The following is a 6,606-nucleotide window of genomic DNA, read 5'->3' as shown; positions in this document are numbered from 1 at the left end:
TAAACTTTACTTAAAACGAGCGTGGTCAAATTTCATTAAACTTTTATTGAACATTTCGATATCAATTTAACACTCGTTTTTTAGTAATATTTATGACAACATGTAGAAAAAATAAGCACGTCTCAACGACATATTCGGAATTATATATAAATTATATATTACAATTTATAAAAGAAAAATCAAATATGTATAAAATTAATTATAATAATGTAATGTTGAAAACAAATTAATAAGCCAAACATGTCGTGAAAGACGTGTTAGAGGCTAACAGGTCGTGAAAGACGCTCGTTGGAGGCTAACAGGTCTTGAAAGATGCGTTGAGGCCTAGCGCGCCGTAAAAGACGTGTTTGTAGGGGACATTCTAGAAACTTTATTTACGAGGACAAAATTGGAGTCTCTCTTCGTTACGAGACATTTTGGGAATTCTCCTTATTATATTTTATTGCTTTAGTGAAATATAGTATATATATAAATGTTTATTAATACACTTTTTATTCATATGCAACTAGTAGACTGCCCACGCGTGCTGCGCAGGGAACTCAGCAAGGTAGAGAAACTTGTGCGCTGAGGCGGGAACGAAATTCGGTCAGCATCAGTCTAGTTTTTTATAACGGCCGCATTCGTTATAGAAACCGATGAGTCATGAGCGTAAAGAAAAAAAAAGTGCTTCAGAAAAACCGGGCTCGAAGTAAAAATATACATGAAATCTAAAACTAAATTTATCGTATTTAACATTTCAAGTATACCATCATTAATCAAAAAATTGAACAACTAAATTAAGAAAAACAAAAAAATGAAACAGGGGAAAAAGAAAAGTGATTTCCTAAAAAAGAAAAGGTTCCAACTGGTTTGGTTCAGAATTTACGATCCATACATATTGGGAAGTTTGTGAAAATAGTTGGCCCGCAATATTTGAATGTATCTACATCATATGCTCCTATTGCTCCTCGTATGTTGTAATTAAACATAATTAGCAAACTTTATGGTTTACAACTTATTCCTTATATACATCATCAACACAACTCATAACGGCTTATAGAAGTATGCCCTTAGTGAAGTTAGCAAACAATATGACGACCTAGTACGGTGATCATAACAGTTGGTTGCAACTGAGAGGCTTTCGCCACTGAACTACATGCATTTTAGACTTTTAGGTCAAGCATCCCGTAGAGCTGCTAGAATTCCTAACAATTAGTTCTTATCTTAGTCTAATAACATAATACATCATTATGAATTGTCAGTAACATAATGCATCTGCATATGTATTAATCTTCTTCTAGGTACTCATTTATTGCAATACATTGATAATTTACTTCGTCCATAACATTTTTCTCCTATCCAAGCAATTACTTTCTAAAACAAATTCAATTTTTCTCCTAGCCAAGCAATTACTTTCTAAAACAAATTCTTAAAAGCATAGTTTAATTTTAAATCATAATGCACCAAACCACAAAGATTCATTCTAGACAAACCCTAAATTTAATCAAAATCCCTGTCCGCGAAACCGACTGTAAGTATGCATTCGATATGGATTTCAGTTTTGTCCTCGTTCGAGCTGGAGCTTGTAGCAGAGCGGTCCGGGTTTTGCACACCCCCTACATATTAAGTCTTTGAACCTACTGATTACTATGGGGCCCTATTTATTATTATTTGTTGAACTTCTTGTGCCATAAAGTGATTTACTCAAAACAACCAACCTAATTTAGTCCTATCCATAATTTAATCAAAACAACCAATCTAATTTAGTGTTATCCATACAATAAAATATCATAGGTATGTTTCTTTTATTGATATTTTAAATAACTTATGTTTGAGTTACATATTAGCAGAATAACGACTACCTGCTATAATCCCAATCTGAACTCATTTCATGCGCTTGCAATCATTTGGTAATCAAAAACAGTTTACAAAGTATGACAAAGGGATACGATTGTTACCTTAATCAAAAACAGCCGGAAGTTGATTCAGCCATAATCGGCTAATCATCTATCGATTCGAAGCCTACTACATGGAACCAACGCTAGCTAGGTCTTCGATCACTTTATCTCCTTCTGTATTGGCGGTGAATGGATACCAATCTCCCACCAGCTACAAGGTTGGTTCACTAATCGTTGTGCGCGTGGACGAATGTGTGCTTTGCTATAGAAAAAAGAAGGAATAGTAATCTGATGTGAAATTACCAAAATGCCCCTGGCTACTATAGATTGCTACAGTGCCCACCGGCCAATTCCTTTAATAGATAGTATAATTTTTTGGCACATGCTCTATAAGATCTTATGTCATTAAAAATTGAGCATGTCATTAAAAATTGAGTTGAATTAAATTGTTTTAAAATATTTATAAAGGTTTATTATTTTATAAAATTTATGGAATTTGTAAAACACGGGAATTTATGTCTTGGAATCAAAAGATTATCATAATGTTAGTGATTCACTGGGATCTCCCCCTGGTGTAATCTTTCTTTTTCTTTTTCTTTTTAACCATTCTAGGGGTGCAAAGGTTTGTAGATCTAGAGGTCCTAGTTTCCCAAAAGATATGCATGTTTGTGAGTTGGAAGCGCAAGCAATTTATTTAGAGAAAACCATAGGCATTCAAGAGTGAGAAAAGAAAATCGTTTTGGCCAAAGGGAGAAATACACAGGTTGCAAAAGAACACCACAAGGATAACAGGGGAACACTACTTAATCTCATTATTAGTTTGTCTTTGTTATCATAGGTTTTAAATTCCTTAACTTGCACATATCATCTACAAAAGCAAAAGAGTTTCTGTTCTTGGTGTTTACTTCACATTGCTTGTAGGAAAAGCAACCCATCATAATTGTGTTCATCCTTGTCACACCCCAACCTTTGGCAGAATATGTCGGGACGCGACATAATTGTATCATAGCTCAAAGACACTAATAATAATAATAATAATTGTCAATATCTAAATATATTTATTCACAACAATCGTACACAAATAATTCAAATGAGAAAGAATTTAATACAACATTTAAACTTTATAATTTTTAACCTAAAGTCCAAATCTATGTCTTCACTTCAAATAACTTCTTATAACAACCTGCATTATGCGTTAAAATAATTTGTCAACAACACATGTTGAGCGAGTAATTCACAGTTTGGTGTAAATATAATAATATTAATAAATAAACAATTCCTTGCGTATGTGAATAGCATCAATTAATATAAACAAGTATAAGTGTCTTTTCAATCATGCCACTAAAATACGGACATGTCTACTTGGACGGCGTATGATCATACTATGAGGATGAGATACCAACCAACCATAAAGCAGTAAACACGTAGTTCATATAGCAATCAACAATTAATCGAGCATCATCACAACCACGCAATCAATGAAATTGTGTTTGAGCGAAATAATATTATAATAGTTTCTAGTATGCATAACGCCCCCAAAACAAAAATAAAGAAAACGGGGGAGTGTGATTACTCACCTCAAAATAATGGCGATAACGAGAAGACGGGTAAAGAGAGCTAGTTAGTTCCACGAGAATTCTTGACGATATGTCCTAAGTTTAAAGGTATAACTAAAATAAATATCCGAACGATATAAATGAACACGACTCGATCTCATGGGCTTATAACGGATTTGGGATCGTTAAGGCGTTTTATTAAAATCAAATTAAAAGCGTAAGCGATTAAAATTATTGCTTTTCGATTTTTAACCAATGATATCTTTTATATATATATATATATATATATAAATGAAAACTTGTTTTGAAAGCTTCGAGATGATCGGTTCGTTGAAACGGGTAAACCATTTTAGTTAACTTAATTAATTATTTATTTACGAATTATATTAGCATGATTGAAAAGACACTTATACTTGTTTATATTAATTGATGCTATTCACATATCCAAGGAATTGTTTATTTATTAATATTATTATATTTACACCAAACTATGAATTACTCGTTCAACATGTGTTGTTGACAAATTATTTTAACGCATAATGCAGGTTGTTATAAGAAGTTATTTGAAGTGAAGACATAGATTTGGACTTTAGGTTAAAATTATAAAGTTTAAATGTTGTATTAAATTCTTTCTCAATTGAATTATTTGTGTACGATTGTTGTGAATAAATATATTTAGATATTCACACTTGTTAATATTAGTGTCTTTGAGCTATGATACAATTATGTCGCGCCCCGGCATATTCCGCCGTAGGTTGGGGTGTGACAGATTGGTATCAGAGCCGAAGGCTATAAGATAGGTGGTTAGACGTAACAGCCTAGTAGCATGCTGAGGTCCTTATACGTGTTTTTATACGTGCATCCTACTTGTTTAAATTCTTGTATTTTTGTACATAGCTTAATTTATTTAAATTATTTATTATTTACAATTGTACACAAAAACACACACTTATTCCGAGGCTATGCCTCACCCTCAAAATTATTTTCAAAACTTTAGAATGATTTTTAATCGGGAATTTCCTTAAGAAATCCCACATGTACATCGATCTCTTGACACCAAGGCTTGCGAGCCTAAGGAAGTGTAATGCGCACAAATCTCGATCAGCCGCGAGACCTGGTTGCCTTCCTGGAAGGTGAGGTGTGAGTGTGAAACTTGTTAAGCCAAAGCGTATCACACCAAACGTTCACGAACCTACTAACCTCATTGTATCAATCGTGGTTATGTGACGATCACCCTTAACTTATAACCGAATTCACGGTGATACGTGGCAAAACTCGGTTTTCCGTATTGTGTTTTAGTTAAATGGATGGGTGAAGTATACAAATACGGGGTGGTTCCCGAATTACTTCAACCATCTACCTTAACACCCTCACAACTCAATTTTAATCGATTTTGTTGAAGCTAATAAATGAATATTTCAACAACTTTTATTTGGTTTTCGAAATTTTCATTTTGTTGGAAGGAACCATGGTGATTCATGAAATCCTAACCAACAAATGAAACCCTATATTTCATTTTTAAGTGATCTTAATATTTTATGATTTCGTTTATTTTTTTCCTCATAATGTTAACGACGATAAAACTTTGTTACAATTCTCAACCTCAACCACAACCTCAACTTGTTAAACAAAATTCACAAGTATCAATTTACATAAACCCGCATATTCACAATATTTACCCGAGTCTCGTTAAATTTTACACATTTTCCGCCGCAGCATGTCTTCTCGCTTTCTCAATTGTCGCCGACGTACCGGTAACTCTAGCCGTAGCATGTCATCCCGCATCACAATGGGAATCGTGGAAGCCCTCCCAACAATCATCTCTCAGCTCCAAACCGTGAATGCTGCTACAACATCTGTGAACCCGAACCCTAATGCTTACTCTTTCAAGCAATTAATAAACGCTAACCCGACCGATTACTTTGGAACCGAGGGTGCTACCACCCTTCTTCTGTAAGGCCCCGAACCCAGGGAACCCCACAATTGGTAATCATTCAAAACACTTGTAAAAATATTTAAACTTAAAAATGATTCATTTCATTAAAATAACCAATTCAGCAGAAAACATAAATAATAAAATAAGTTCCCAAAATCACGGGAATATTGCCCAAAACCAATTTAATTATATTTTATAAAGCTTTTTAAAATAAAATGTTCAATAATAAAATCTTCCATCCACGTATGCCCTTCACCGTCCAAGTAGCTTCGTGCACGTCCAAGCGATAAGGCATCCTCCTCCTAACCTAAATCTCACACTAACATGCACACAAAGTCAGCTTGAGCTGAGTGAGTTCAAATTTTAATAAATAATATCAATAATAATAATCATAATAGTCATCCCAAGAGTTTTAAAATAAAAGGGATAAAACAGTTAGGCCAAATAAACGGGATAAAACAGTTAGGCCATCATCAACAATAAGTAATCATCCTTATATATATATATATATATAAACATCCTTATAATTATATACCTACTTATATATCATCCAAGTAATAACATCAGGGTCGATCGAACGTACAACCCAAACACGTAACATCAAGGTCGAGCAAACGTACAACCCAAACACGTAACATCAACGCATGCAAACACAAAGTAGGTATACACAACATCAGTAGTCGAAACGACTACAACATCGCCAAATATAGGCCAAGCAATAATATATATATATATATATATATATATAACATCCCAAGGCCTACCATATACTAGCAAGCCTATATAAAATCGTTTAAAACATTTCATTAAGTAAGAAAACACTTAGGTGTGCATGCTAGCCCAAAATTTAAAAAGAGTTAAAAGGGGGCACCATGAACTCACCTGAAATCAATCGAACACCTGCAACAAGCTAGGAAATCCCTAAGTGCACAATCACAAGCAAGGGCCTGTAAATTATACACAACGCATTACTAAACTAGACCGTAAGAACACTCTTGCCTAATAGGCCGTTCAAGCCCAACACTTTGGCCCAAGGCCCAACAACTTGGCCCAAGGCCCAACACTTGGCCCAAGGCCCAACACGTTGGCCAAAGGCCCAACAGTTGGCCCAAGACACAACACTTGGCCCAAGGCCTAACCCATACCCAATTACTTTACCTCAGCCCCTAAAACCTTTCAACTAATCAAATCCACCGGTTAAGCCTAAAACAAACTTATCGATTAATAACAAGTAAAA

The sequence above is a fragment of the Bidens hawaiensis genome, unplaced genomic scaffold, assembly GCF_021521415.1.
Source record: "Bidens hawaiensis isolate Kalapana, Puna unplaced genomic scaffold, B.hawaiensis_p1.1 tig00003182_1, whole genome shotgun sequence".
Taxonomy (NCBI): domain Eukaryota; kingdom Viridiplantae; phylum Streptophyta; class Magnoliopsida; order Asterales; family Asteraceae; genus Bidens; species Bidens hawaiensis.
This window is presented reverse-complemented; position numbering follows the sequence as displayed.